Genomic DNA, 15,607 nt, shown 5'->3' on the forward strand with positions numbered 1-15,607 from the left:
TTTTATAAATAGATAATAAATCAATTAATAAACAGGGGAGAAAGGAGAGCTCTTCCTTATAGTATGAACGAGTGCCATTTGATTGGTGGGGAAGGAGGACTGGGGTTGGGGAAAAACAAAATCACCATTTTACAAACATCATAGAAAAGTGTAGTTCAAGGAAGATCATCAGTAGACTCCAAATCTAGGAGGGAAAGTTTTCTGAGATGCCAGATATTTGCATGATTACAGTGTGCCTCCCTCAGACTGCTAATCAGTTGCAAGGGGAAGAATCATAATCACACAGTGGAGAAACTGAAAGCATCGTGACCAGGTCATCAATATTAGCCTCGCCAGTGAGGGACAAACAGATGTGTGTGTCTCCAGATGTGACACCCAGAAGGAACATATTATCTAAGAAGTAATCCTGCAGCAGATGTATAAACAGAAGCTAATCTTGAGGAACTATTAGATGGAAGTTTCTGTAAAACAACCGGACTGTATTCTTTAAAAATGACAATATGGGGGCGCCTGGGTGGCGCAATCAGTTAAACGTCCGATTCTTGATTTTGGCTCAGGTCATGATCTCATGGTTTGTGAATTCGAGCCCCAAGTCAGCTCTGCCCTGACAGCATGGGCCCTGCTTGAGATTCTCTCTTTTCCTCTCTCTCTGCCTCTCCCTTGCTCATGCTCTATCTCTTTCTCTCTCTCAAAATAAATACAATTTAAAAAAATTTTAAATGTAATTATCAAGACAGAGACTGAGGAATTTTCTTATGTTAAAAGACATTAAAGACAATTGAATGCAATACTAGATCCCAAACTAGAGGGAAAGAAATGCTAGGAATGATGTTATTGGGACAATTGACATAGATGGAGTCTAAACTATAGACTCGATTTTAGAAATGGAGTAAACACCGTAGAAAGTATTATATACATGTTAAGTTTCCTGCATATGATAACTGCACTGTGGTTATGTTAGAGAACGTCGTCATTCTTAGGAAGTACTCCTGTCAGTGTGGAGGGGGACATGATGTAGCAAATGGTTTCAAATGGCTCAGAAAAATAAAGTGTGTACATGCACGTGTGTGTGTGTGTGTGTGTGTAGAGACAGAGAAAGTCAGGTAGAGACAGAGCATATTAAATGTAGAAAAAATTTTAAAATTTATTAATCTGAAGAGTATGTGGGGGTTCTCTGAACTATGCTGGCAACTTTTCTGTAAATTTGAAAGAATTTCAAAATAAAAAGTTAAAAATAATAGAGGCAGTACTCTTGCCTCAAGACAGAAGAAATCTGTGGTCGCTGGTGCAGTTTATGCCCCGGAGGCCACTCTTTGTGGGTCAAGCCACATGAGAGCATGTGACAACATTCTGGCTTGGCTGTCTTCTTCCTGTCCTGCTTTACTCCCTCCTTTACAGGATTTTCCTAAAATACATCATGTGCACCCAGATCCTTGTCTCAGGCTCTATTTCTAAGGATTCCAACCTAAAACACCTATTCTAACCAACCCTATCCATCCTTCATTCTTATTTCCCTTTATTCTGGGGAAGGCTGAATAACAGCCCCCTCAGCACGTCCGTATCCTAATTCATAATTCCTGGAAGCTGTGACTATGAGCTTATATGGCAAAGGGACTTGGCAGATGTGATTAAGTTAAGGGTTTTGAAGTGGGAGATATTATCCTGGTCTCTCTGGGTGGACCTCATCTAATGACAGGAGTACCTGTAAAGAGGGAGGCGGGAGGTAAGGAGAAAGCAATGTGATGACAGAAGCAGGCATTGGAGTGTCAGGCTTTGAAGGTGGAGGAAGGGGCCAAGGAATGCAGGCAGCCACGGAAGCAGAAAATGGCAAGCGAATGAATTCTCCTCTCGGAGCCTCCAGAAGGAACCAGTCCTACTGACATCTTGACCTTGTAGCGCAGTGAAACTTGAAACTGACATACAACTTCTGACCTCTAAAGCTGTGAGGGAATAAATGTGTGTTGTTTTAAGCCACCAAATTTGTGATAATTTGTGACAGCAGCCATAGAAAACAGGAATGCTCCCCTACCTTTTCCTTTTTCTGTTGCACATATCATCTTGTGGTGTGCCGATCATTTACTTGTTATGCTTTTACTATCTTGTCTTTCTCCTCTCCCTAGAATGGAAGCTCCACAAGGACAAGGACTTATGTCTGTTTTTCTCATAGTTCTACGTAAACACCTAGACCAGTGTCTAGAATATAGCAGGTGCTCAGTTAAATCTCCTGAATATCTGCTATTCATGCTTTCCTCATCACCCTCCTCTCCGACTCTCCAAACTCTGGCCATTCTTTCAGGTTCAACTAAACCCATGGGCTCCATAAAGACTTCACTGACCTTTTTAGGTCACAACTGTCTCTCCCTCCTCTGAATTCCAAGAGTATACACTCCCTGTTCCTTTTATCCGCACTTAATCCTAGTGGCTGGCATGTGGTGTGAGCATAGACCCTGAAGTCAGACGACTTGGTTCCAGATCCTGTCTCCATCACTCTCTCTCTGTGGGACATGGGCAGAGGCAAATGTACGAGTTAAACAGATCATGGGGGTGAAATGCCTGGCACATAGTGGATGTTCAATAAATGGTAGTCCCCATAGTGAGCACCCAATAAATGTTGCTAAGAACATAATTTCCGAGTTCTGTTTTGATATTTTTTTTAAACTCTCCTCCCTTCCTATAACTTTTTCCTCACTAAATAAGGAGTCTCTAGAAGAGAGAACATTGGCTCCAAACACCCTAGTACCCTCATAGCACCCAGCGGGATATAGGAAATGCACCAGATGCTCATAAGAGCCAATGGTAGGCTTCCTGACCACCTAGCCTGGTGTCAGGCTAGGGACCAGGCGGTTGCACAGATCTGGGTAACTCAGCCCTCTGTTTACATGTCTCCGGATGGGGATACCTGGGGACCTGTGAACATTTGAGGTCACAGGATATTTAGGCAGAATCCTAACTTGCAGAATTTAAAGCCTCGCAGCGACTCCAAATGCTTACAACACAAAGTCCCTTTTCTATTTATCCTCCACTTATCCAGATTTTCCCAGACCTGTTTTCTCTTTCACAAAACCCCTTCATAGACTTCAAATACTTCAGCATTCCCCCAGCCCCAAATGTTTTTAAAATTTTGACTTTCTAACGAGTAACATAGAAGAAAGATAAAGCCACCAGCTGTGGGCAGAAGAATTAAAATCCAAATTCGGGTCGGTAGTAAGGGGGGAAGCTTGCGTCGTAATTCTGTATTGCAGAGCAATGCTTGGCACACAAGAATTGTGTGCTTTCCAAATACCTGTGTGGATGTTACACCTGAGATCTCTTTGGAGCTTGTGTCCATGACTCATGTTTAAAATGCATAATCATAACACGAGTAGCTGTCGTTTAGGGAGATTTGACTCAGTGCCTCACACTGTGCAGTGTATTTTGCATAAATCATCTAAATTTCCCCCACAGCAGTTCCATGAGGTATGCGTTCCTGTCCTCATTCTGCAGATGAGATCACCAAGGCTAAGATATTAAAAACCTGGCCTTGAGTCTGTGGTCATACCCATTACACATGCTGCACAGCCTCTAGTGGTGATTATTTTTACTTGTTTTTTTATTTTCTCCAAAACCTGGTGGTCCTGGCCCGATACGGGACCTGGCAAAGGTAGACACTAAGAGGGTGGCCGAGCCAGCGCTGGGAATCAGGCACCTGCAATAGGCCCAGTCCTAGAGGTGAGAGGCAGGGTCACAGCAGGGAGCCAAGCTAACACTGAGGTTTCAAAAGCAGGTCTGGAGTCGAAACCCAGAGAAGGTGCCATGAAGCCATGCCTGAGAAGCATGGCAGGTGGTGCCACCAGATCTGGCCAATGATGTCAGTCTCTCTGGGGCTGCCTCTACCAATCACCTGCTCTCATGGTGGCTCCTGCCCTGTGGTGACCCTAAAGGCACCTCTTGTTGTCTGGCAACGTGTAATATTTTCCAGGTTGTATTAGTTTCATGTTGTTGCTATAACAAATCGCTCCATGCTTAGTCCCTTACACAACACACATTCATTATCTTACCGTTCTGTAGATCAGAAGCCCAAAAATGGGTCGTAGAGACTAAATCAAGGTGTCAGTAGGGCTGTGTTCCTTCTGGAGGCTTTAGAGGAGAATCCATTCCCTTACCTTTTCCGGCTTCTAGAGACTGGCCTCATTCATGGCCCTAGTTTTTGTCTTCAAAGCCATCAGGTAGCATTTTCCAGTCTCTCTGATTCTGCACATTGCCCTCATTTACTATGAGTCTCCTGCCTCCATCTTTTAAGAACTCTTATGATTATGTTGGGCCGTCAGATAATCCAGGATGTTTCTCCCATCTCAAGATCCTTGAGCAGCTATATCTGTGAAGTCCCTTTGCCACATGAGATAAGGATCAGGGTGTGACCGTCTTCAGTGGTGGTGGAAAGGGTCAGAGCATTATTCTGCCTTCTGCACAAGGGAAGTAGCAGGAGCTTGGTGGATATTTTTCCTCCTGGAACTGACCCTCTTGATCTAAGGAGGCATCATGATGCAGTGAGAAGGCCACAGGCTTTGAAGCCAGACAGATGTGAGATTCAATTTCCAACTCTACTGTTTTTTGTAGTCGTGGGCAAGTTACTTCTTTGAGTCTCAGTGCCCACTTGCAGGAATGGCTACAGCACTTACCTCCTAGGGTTCTTGTGTGGCTTGGAGAAAATGCATGCAAAGTGCATAACTTGATGAATAAGCGGCCATCATAATTGGCACTCTGATGTTTAAGCACGTTTTGTGAGTGTAGCGATGGGCATGCTAACTCCTAATGCTTTGAGGCTGTAATAGTTCCTACTTGGGCCTCTGTAGGAATGCCAGTAAAGCCTTTCTATACCAGAAGACAGGTGGGTGGCGCCGCAGGAAAGAAGAGGTGAGCTGTTTTACGGGGCTCAGGAGATAGACTCTTGTCATCAGTTAGCAGGTCTGCACTCCTCCACTTGCTGGCAGCCAATTCCTGGTTTTGATTCCCCTGAGAACTCCATGAACAGTGCTGGCAGCTCATGTTCCTCCTCCTACCCACCTAATGATGCCAAGGTGTTCTCATGTTGAGTGGGAAAAGTGGGACCAAGCTGAGAAGACAGCTGGTTGCAAATTCACTTTCCATGCATGGAATTAATGGAAAATGTCATTGGATCACACATCATCCATTGAATTAAAGTCACAAATGCTGCCTACAGAAGCCCATGTGGTATTGAATAAACAAATTCGTGGCTGGAAACATGGTCCTCAATCCTCTCCTCACCTCCTACATGGCCTTCCACGTCTAAATTGAGCTGGAATATTTCAAAGGTTGAAAACCAGGCTCACGTTTTTCTGTGTATTTCTCTTGCATTTAAAAACAGAGTTCCGCGGTGCCTGGATAGCTCAGTCAGTTAAGTGTTCAATTCTTGATTTTAGCTTAGGTCATGATCTAATGGTTCGTGGGTTTGAGCCCTGCGTCAGCTCTGTGCTAAAAGCACGGAGCCTGCTTGAGATTCTCTCTCTCCCCCTCTCTCTCTGCCCCTCCCCTGCTTGTTCTCTCTCCTCTCCTCTCTCTCTCTCTCTCTCTCTCTCTCTCTCTCTCTCTCTTCCTCTCTCAAAATAAATAAATAAACTTTAAAAAACCCAGAGCTCCAAAGGGGTGAGATCCAGCTCTTCAAAGTGGCAAACTCTTTTATAGCCCCTTCCTTGATCATGTAATATAACCTATAAAGCCTCCAGCATATGGCTTAGCACCTCCCAGATTTGCCATTATGTTTCCCACACCAGATGGTGAGCAACTGAGGGCAAGGACCACCTCTCTTTCATCTTTGTATGCCCTTAGAGCCCAACACAGTGTTTGGAGCATAGTAAGTCTTCGATAAATATTGCATACTGAGTTAATGCGTGAATGGTACTCACAGAGGTTAATGGACTTGTTTAAGGTCACTTGACTAGTGAGCAGCGTGGCAGGGATGGAATCTGAGCCCCCCGCCTCTGGTCCCGGACTTTTCCCTGAAATGCTGAATAAAGGAAAAGTCAGCCATTGAAAAGTGGTTGTCCCTGCCTAGGCCTGGAGTTCTTCTTCTCCATCCAACCAGAGATTATCAAAGGAGAGAGACAAACTCATCCATTCTTTGTAAAAGTCAACTCCTTTGCTTTCTCTTTGATTCTGTTGCTGGTGCTCATGCTCGTTCTCTGTCCTCCTACCTCTCTTTCCCCATCCCCACTCTTCTCTCCCCTCCTTCTCTTCTTCTTATTCTCCTCCTTTTTCTTCATCTCCTCTCTCCCTCCTTTCTCCTTCCTTCTCTCTCTCTCTCTCACTTTCCCTGGCTCCCTACTTCCTTGCCTCTTACATTTCTCTATATACATACACATATACATACACACGCTCATGCACACACACACACATACACATTCGTATAGGTATACATATACAATTCCCAGGGGAGGAGCATCAAGGGATTAAAAAATATGACCTGCCAAGATTTCATATGTCTCCCCCAATTAAGCAGAGCACGATATGGCTCCATCCAACCAGCAGAGGGCGGGCTCGGATGCACCGAATTTTCTGGGGCTGCTGACAAGAGTCTTCATCTGGTCAGCCTTGGCTTTGCAGAGATGATGGATTTATTTATTTATTTATTTATTTATTTATTTATTTATTGTTTACAAAAGGGAAGAAAACCCACCTGAGCTCAAGTCTTTTCCAAATTACCCCACCTGTGTCAACGTTACCTGTCCTGTTTATTGGAGGGCTATCAACAATGTAGCTGCTCTGTAGTTGGTGAATAATAGAAGGGGGTGTTTGCGTGAATCGAGGTCCTTTTTCTGTGTACAGAATTCTGAAGACTGAAGCCTAAGCAGTGACGTGGTTAACTAGCTGGTACCAAGGAAAGAAAGCTGTGCTTATATCTTTAATTTTGGAAATTTGCACTGGAAAGGACCTTAGAAATCATCATTTTACTGAGGATTAGGAAAGTTTGCCTGACATTACACAGCAGATGAGAGGCTACATTAAGCACACTCACCTAACTGCTAAATTGTAGACGGTCTGAATTATATTATTGTCCTTTAAAGAGTGTGGAGTTTTATTTCAGTAGGCAGTTAAGTTACTAACAGATACCTTGGTCCTGCTGAGACTTGGTTTTGCATTTTGTTATAATGAGTCTAGAGTTGCCCTTCCTTCAAGACATGATCCTTATTCCTAAAGCATGGCCTTTTTGATGTCTCAGTGAGATTCTCTGAGTTTTCATGAGATCACTTCACCCAGAATGGTTGAAAGTACATCTCCAAGCACTGTATGATCTCCACAGTCTTTTCTCATCTCTCAGCCCTTAGGATATTCTTCTCTCCCAGGCCTTTGGGGGTCTTCTACATGCAGGCAAACTGGTATTCACTCAGAGACCTAAGAGATTCTCTATGCACATTTCTGAAACTCCTTTTCTGCACAGTGTCCTCTTCCCCAGTGCCCTGCCCCACAAACCCCAGCTACCTCAAGGGTCTACACTCCAATATCTGTTTCTTGCATTCAGAGAAAATGTGGGCTGCCTCAACCCAGCAGGACCCCAGCGGGGATTCCATGTAATAATTATGTAAAGCATCCTGTAAAACAATAGAGTAAATCCTACATAATGTGTCATTAATATTTGTTATTTTGTAAATACTTAGGTAATGTTCAGAGAGTATAATATAATATATAATTGAGTGGACCATATATAAAAATCAGAAAATATCTCCCAATACAAATACCATTTTTTCTGGGTTGTCTAACGTTCTTGAAAATTGAGTGGTTCAACTAGGAATAATGGAGAATTTCAGTCCATCCCACGCCCAGCGTGTTCCTGACTCTAACATTCTCTCATTGGTATTATTTATAAACATGTCTATTCTCCACACCCACCCCTCTCTTCTTATCTTAGACTGTTAAGCTCCTTGGAGTGCAGAGGCCAGTTTTATTCATATTTGTGGTTCCTATAGACAGTGGCACAGCACATAGTAGGTTCATTGAAATATTACTTTTTTAAATGGAATAAAAAGGCAATTTTTCCACAAGAGAATAAAAACTGGAGTTATATATATACCACACCAAAAAAACCTGTTGTAAAAGTGAAAATGCAATCACCCCATTACTGATTCCATACTGAACAGCTATGGGTGGTAGAAAGACTTTGGGGAAACAGAGACCTGTTTTCAGATCCTAGCTCTCCGCTGTTTACCAAGTAAATGACCTTGAATAAGTTCCTAGTATCTTGTGCTTCAGTTTCCTTATTTATAGGAAAGGAATAGACTACCTTACAGGGTCTGTTGTGAAGATTATAAGGAAATAATCTATCTAAGGAAACTCAGTTCCCACCATTCAACTGATTCAATCGCCCATTAATTAACTCTGGATTTTTATGGACACCAGCAAGTTTGGCGGATATTACAAGGTAGATCAGAGACAATTATGGACCCTCACCTATGATATTGTCTAGCCAACTCTCTCTCTCCTTTTGGGAATAGCTTCCCACCGCCACCCCCACCCTGCCAATTGCCACTATGTGATTTGCACAGGAAACTTCACGTTGTTACAGTCTCTACCTCGGGCCAGAAATGATTGATCCAGAGATAAGCACCTAAACCCAGCAAGGTCAGTCAGAGTCTTTCCTTCAATGTTTTATACCATAGAGAGAAAGGATTATGGGCAGACAGAAGCAGAAAAGAGCCCTGGAGAGAGGGAGATGTGGAGTCATTCATGTTCCTGGAGCTCAGCCATATTGTAGCTCTGCCTATGATTTGGTTACTCAAAGCTTCTTCCACTCATGTGAGTTTCCTGTGATATTCCATGTCCTATGAGAATAAGTTCTGAGACGATATTAGAAGAGCAAACCATTGTTGAGGGAAAACATGGAGGGAGACAGAGGAGTCTGAGAGAGCTGTCAGACCAAAATGCAGGTGTAAGCTTGGTGAAGAGAAGAAAGGAGAGAGGGTTGGTGGAATAGTCTTGGACTACAGTGCAGCTCGAATGAAGTTCAGCCAGTCCACTAGGGAATCCTCCTCCATCTGTCAGAAGAGCCCCCCAGCCCTTTAGAAACAGCCCACCTGCAAGTCTGTCATACCAGTCACTGGCTGGAAGGAGCCTGTACAGAGTTGTCTGGTTAATACAGGACACCCGGTTAAGTTTGAATTTCACATTAACAATGAATTGTTTTTAGTATAAATATGTCCCTGATACAGGGCACCTTGTATTTTCATTTGCTCAATCTGGCACTGCTAAGCTTGTGAGGAGCTTGGGCTCAGTGTGAACCCAGGGATGGACCTCAGAGTGCAGCAGTGGGACCATTGGTCAGTTGCATTCCCAAGGTTGACCTGCAAGGCTCATGACTGGCAAGGTACTCCAATACCTTTCTAACAGGTTCCATTTTTCCTAAGCTAGTTTGAATTGTGCTTTTGTCACTTGCAATTCCAAGAGTTCAGGTTGATTGCTATAGTTATCTATCAATGTATAACAAATCATCCTCAGTTTTGTGGTATAAAACAAAAACCATTTTATTATGCTTGTGGATGCCATGGGACATGAATTAGGACAGATTACAGAGGACATAGTTCATTTCTGCTCCACAATGTCTGAGGCCTCATCTGGGATCCAAATAGCCAAAGATGACACAAGTAGCTGTAGGACTGAATCATCTGGAGGCTTCTCCTACATCTAGTGCCCCAAAGGCTGGTTCAGCTGGGACTGTCAACCAGAATGCCTACACATGTCTCTACATGGCTTGGAATCCCTCACAATATGGCTGCCTCAGGGTAGTTGGACTTTTTACATGATGGCTTAGGGCTCCAAGCATGATTGTCCTGGTAAATAAGACAGAAACTGCGCAACATTTTATGACTTTGCCTCAGAAGTCATATAGCATTGCTTCTGCTGTATTCTGTTTGGTCCAAGCAGTCACAAGCCACCTGGAGTCAAGGAGAGGGGACCTGGATCTCACCTTCTAGTGTGAAAGGATTTATAGTCATGGTTTTAAAGTGCCACGCTAATTAGTTGACCAAGCTGAGACCATCATTTTTAGAAAAACTCCTCTTGCCTCTTAATGTCTGCCAGAGTCAGAACACAAATGCTTACTGAGTCCATGGCCTAAAATTCTTTCCCAAACATCTGTTCAGACCATCCTTGGCAGCACTGACATGACCACTAACTTTTTATGCACTATTTCTTGACTACATCTTTAATTAAAAATGTAAGCAACTACCTAACATAGCAGGACCGGCAGAACAAGCTTATTTTCTTTATAGACAGAACCCTCCAGCTCCATCAATTGTTCTCTGTCATTCGGCATAAAGCTATGGATAGAGGCTACAACAGCTGTGAGGATGTGCAGCAGGGAAGTGAGAATAGCCCTTTTCATCCTCAGAGAGCTTGGGCAGATCAACTGTCATTCTCATGGTCAAGTCCTAAAGAGTTTTGAAAACCCAGATGTTGGTAGTAAGGAAATAGGTGATTGAGAAGCATTTCTTCACTGTTATGATGTGTGCATGGTTTCATAATTACAAATAAAATAAAACATATGGGAGATGCAGATTTTTATTTTCACATCTACCTAGGTAGGTAGACTTTGGTGAGTCACTCCCCCTCATCAAGCCTCGGTTTCCCCAATGCACAAGGCAGGTAATAGTCCTGAGAGATTTGGCATAAGGGTAAAAATAAACATGAACCAAAACAGTTGAACATTGTTTAATTTTGACTACTAAATCCGAGGAGGCATCTACATAAACTTAGCATTGTTCCAGCCAGCATCTTTCAAATCTCAGCTCAAAATCTGCCTCCTTTGGAAAGCGTTCCTTTTTCCCTCGGACAAACTTATGCTCACAATATACTGGATCTACATCTCTAGTGAGGCAGCTCTTGTATTGCATTGTGCACATCAGGATGTTTGTGTTCCAATTAGAAAGTAGTTTCTTGATGGTAGAGTACATATTTTATCCCTGTATTTCCAGTGCTCACGCCTGGCCCAAAACAGGTACTCTGTGACTGAATCTCCCATTGTTTAGTCCCCTACCGCATACTGTATAACAGCATTAAATTTCTCTCCCTACTAGATGACTCAAGAACGTTTATTATTGACTTACCTATTTCATCCCAAGTACTTCATAGGCAAAAATAACAAAACAACAGACCTGAAACCTATTCTGGCACTGTCGCTGAATAATGTTATTTACACCATAAAACCCCCTTTGTCTAATTCTGATTCTATAAATTAGATTATGTCTCCTGTTCACTTCCTGTGATGGTTAATTTTATGTGCCAGTGTGGCTGGGCTGCTGTGCCGAGATTCATCTTTAAATCAGTGGACTTGGAGTAAAGCAGATAGTACTCCATAATGTGGGTGGGCCTAACTCAATCAGTTGAAGACCTTAATAGAACAAAAACTGACCTCCCCGAACAAGGAAATGTTGCCAGCAGATGGCCTTGGGACTTGTACTGCAACACTGACTCTTCCCTGGGTCTCCAGCCCGATGGCCTGCCCTGCAGATATTGGACTTATGAGCCTCCATAATCACATGAGCCAATTCCTTAAGATGAATAACTGTCTCTTTCTCTGTATACACACACACACACACACACACACACACCCCTTATTGGCTCTTTTTTTCTGGAGAACCCTGACTAACACATAAGAATCTTTTCCATTGCCATATGCATTATCTCTTTTATACTGCTAAAAGATGATAGATTATTTTCATGGAAGAATTCAGAAAAGAGACCCATTGGCTTCTCTGCAAGCAGAGCAATTTATTGTATTCTTGCTGGCAAGATGGCAGGTGTGGGATATCTGGTGGTGAATAATGATGGTAATGATGACAATGACAACAGCTTACATTTACTGAGTGCTTCCTCTTTGACAGGCATTGTACTAAGTGTTTCTGTGTTATCAGTCTGTGAAATAGGTATATTTGAGAGTGTCACTCCATGGTGATGACTTTCCAAAAACTGCCCTCAGCTGGGAAGAGCTATCTCATCTCAGGTTATGCTCCCTTTGGGGAGAGACAACCTCCTTCCAATGATGGCACAACACAGAAGGCCCAAGCTCCCTCCCTAGACTTCAAGACAACTCTGAAGGGCCATCCAGCTCCAAACTGTCCTGTAGGATTGGCTGAAGACTTTAAGACTGTACTGCAGCCTGGCTTCTCTCTCTGCCCAGCCCTGCTTCCTTCCCCCGTCCATGTCTGGGAATCCTAATAAACCTCCAGCCTGCTAATCTCCATCTCACAATCTGCTTCTCAAAGAACCCAACCCGCAACAATCCTGTTGTGAGGAAAAAATGAGAGTCCACATAAAGTGCTTTGCCCAAAGCCTGACAGAGAGCAAGTATTAAAACATTTGGATTGTTCTTATTAACCACCTAAAAAAGTGGGTACTATTGTCATTCCCTTTATACAGATGAAGAAATTGAACTGAGGTTAAATAATTCACCTGAGGTCACTTATAAAGTAAAATTCAAGATGGATTTCAAGGCCAGGTATGACTGAGTCCAAATCTGTGCTCATCTTTATTAGGCTATCCTGTCTTCTTTAACATGATCGTTCTGGAGCCTCTCTAAATGCAACATCTGGAGGAAGGTGTGTGGCAGGTGGGCATTGGGCTGTGGAAGCAAAGTTCAGGGCCATCCTGGGTTGGTAGTGAACTACAGTCAAGTGCCAACTACATCCAAGATGTGAAACAGCAAATGGGAAACAACCAGAAGGTGACAGGAAAACAGGAAAAACCAGAGGGAGAAAACCAGGGCTGTCCCAAGAGGAAGATTCATAGCACTAGAGGCAAATGTGAGGAAGCAGATGAGAAGGTTCAGGAAATGCTCCCTGCAAGGACTTACAACACATCTTTATGAAATACCTGAAAAAATCAAGTATCCCTGATATCCACTGGAAGAAAAAAAAAAGCTCAAACCTGAACCAGAATCAAATTCAATTCCCCACATAATAGTTAACGGGCATCTACCTACATGATTAATCCCTGTCTTCAAGGAGCTCACAGTCTGGGGGACACGGGCACACACACTAATCAGTTAAATTCATACAATGTAGCCGAATGAGGAGTTAGTAGAGAGAGCTGCCACAGAAAGTGTGCTTAATTCTACCCAGGAGAACCCTGTAAAAGGAGGGCTTTACAGAGGAGGTGACATTTGAATAGGGCTTTGAAGGATAACAGAGCTCCTGCAGTCAAGGACAATTTGAAAAGACTAGCCTATTTTCTAAGGGGAAGAAAGGACACACACCATTATTTGTTTTTGGAGAGCATGCCACAAGGAATAATCACTGCATTGTCTTGTAATAGATCATCGGCACGTGGTGTTTTCCATATTTCAACAACTAGGAGAAAATGCTCCTGGACCATCATTGTAAATCCAAGCACTTCATCCTATGAAAGCCTTGTCATGGGTGCAAAGGAAATGGTCCTTTGAATTTATGTGTCATAAAAGTCCAGCAGGAGCAACATGTGCTTGGGGAAGGCAGCCTAGATTTAGTGGAGCCAACACGGAGGAAGCAGATGTTCTGCTATATTCTGCAACAGATTGTTGACCATTCCTGAAAGACTGCTTGATTATTCCTAAGCCGTGTCCCCCCAGAGACTTAGAGGAGAGCCCCGTCTATAAGCCCTGGTAGCAGTGCTTGTGTCTAGACCACAGGAATTCTATCCTCAGGCTCTGACACACAGGCATTTGAAACCAAACCGAAAAGGTTGCTTCACGCTGACAGCACGGTTACCAACCAGGTGCTTTGAGGCCAGATGATCCACTGAACTGCTTCAGAAGGAAGAGTTTTCCAGTTCCCAGTACTGCCTAACAGATGGCAGCTTTGCACTGGGGAGACATTTGCTGCCAGGATGAAGTAATGTCTTTTAGCAGTTACGGTCTTGTTACTTTTAATGTGTGTTGATGTGACGCATGGATGCACCTTAGAGAGACCCGGCAACATGTGGTGGGGATGTGCCTCCTCCTGGTCCTTGGGAGGGGAAGTTTTAAGGAATTAAAAGGAAATGAAAATGATACTTTCAGCCCCTTTCTGTCCATAGGCAGCTCTGTTTAAGTTGGTCTTTGGTAAGTAAGTCCTTTGGTTACTAAAATTTGGTGTGGACAGCAGGCACCCCCGGAGCCTCATGTTTTTTCTACAGGAGTGGTGGATGTCAGCAGACGGTCACAGGGAACTCTTTCCTCGCCATTCAGGCCTGGGCCTTCTGAGACCCAGGAAGCAGGGCTGCTTGAGTCCTTTCTGCCCGGAACTCTGAGGAAGAGGCTGAACAGCCAGACAGCTTCACCTGCCACTCTGAGACTTAATCATTCAGACATGTTAAACCCTGGATGTGACCCTCAGGTGACAGAAATCTCCCTCCCCTCTTTGAGTTTTTCTCTCATTTGTAGTGGTCCTGCCCATTGGAATCATCTGGAGAGCTTTTTAAAAATACCTATATCAAGGTCCCCACCCCAGAGATCCACATTAATTGGTCTGGGGTGGAGCCTGGGAGAAATTCTCAATTTTTCAAAAGCCACCCCCCCCCCCCCCGCCTAGATGAGTCTAATAGGAAGCTTTGCTGAGAAGCATTGCCCTGAAATCTCATGTTTCTGCATAAAGCATGATTTTTTTTATTCAGTTCTATACCAGAATATAACACCACCAACAAAAAAGTAGTACAAATAATAATTGCTTAAAGTATCCTGCCTAACAATTTATAGTTTACCATCCTCAAAATGGCCTAGGCTCAGTGAAGAAAAGTTGCCAACCCGGAGTAAGCAGGTCATATGCAGCAGATCGTGGTCTAAAACATCCAGGTTTTCTAATTATTTGAATTCAACCCCTTTCAGCGTTTCACCCTGACTCCTAAATTACCAAGGCTGTTTTCAGTTATCAGACTATTTGAGGACCGTGAGACATTTACAGCTGGACCTCCACCACCGGCCTGAATTGGAACATTGAGGTAATTATCTGAGTAATTCAGGCTATGCAGTTTATTTTTCCTGAATTACCTGGATAATTACCTCAAGCCTAATAAGATGGAAAGAAGCCAGAGCCACATTCTGATGGTTTTATTGCCCCCTCTACAATGCATTCTTATTTAAAAAGTCCTGATTTAGAGGATTAAACTGTTGAAGCTTGCATCTTCCTCATTTGCCACAGGATGCCCCATTAATCATCTGGTGAAGATAGCAGCTTATAATTGTTCAAGGATCCTGTGGCTGTTGACGGCTCCTCCCCGCTGAGGAACACACAGCTGTCCTGGATTCCTGACGTGTTCTCCAAGTCTCTGGGAGTCATCACCTCAGCTAATGAGGTGACAAAGAGGAAGGCTCTGGGTGTTGAATTTTCATTTCTGCTTATCATTCCTTCCTTGAACTATGGAACCAAACATGATGCAGTACTTCCTATTTCCCTGGGCTGGACTCGGCCGGATCTGTAACCTGCAGTGCCTTATCCATGTGGCAAGGCTTCGCCTTTCACATCAAGGCTCGTGGCCAGAAACCACAGAAGCTATTCCAGCTAAAGGGACAAGAGCTCCCTTGCTTCTGCTGCTGTCACTATCTTCCTCATTGAAATGACCAAATATCTCAGAGTAAGAGGTGTCTATCCTGTTTCCCGAGGAGAGTTCT

Source organism: Panthera pardus, unplaced genomic scaffold, assembly GCF_024362965.1.
Source record: "Panthera pardus isolate Hobbes unplaced genomic scaffold, ASM2436296v1 HiC_scaffold_12, whole genome shotgun sequence".
NCBI classification, from domain to species: Eukaryota; Metazoa; Chordata; class Mammalia; order Carnivora; family Felidae; genus Panthera; species Panthera pardus.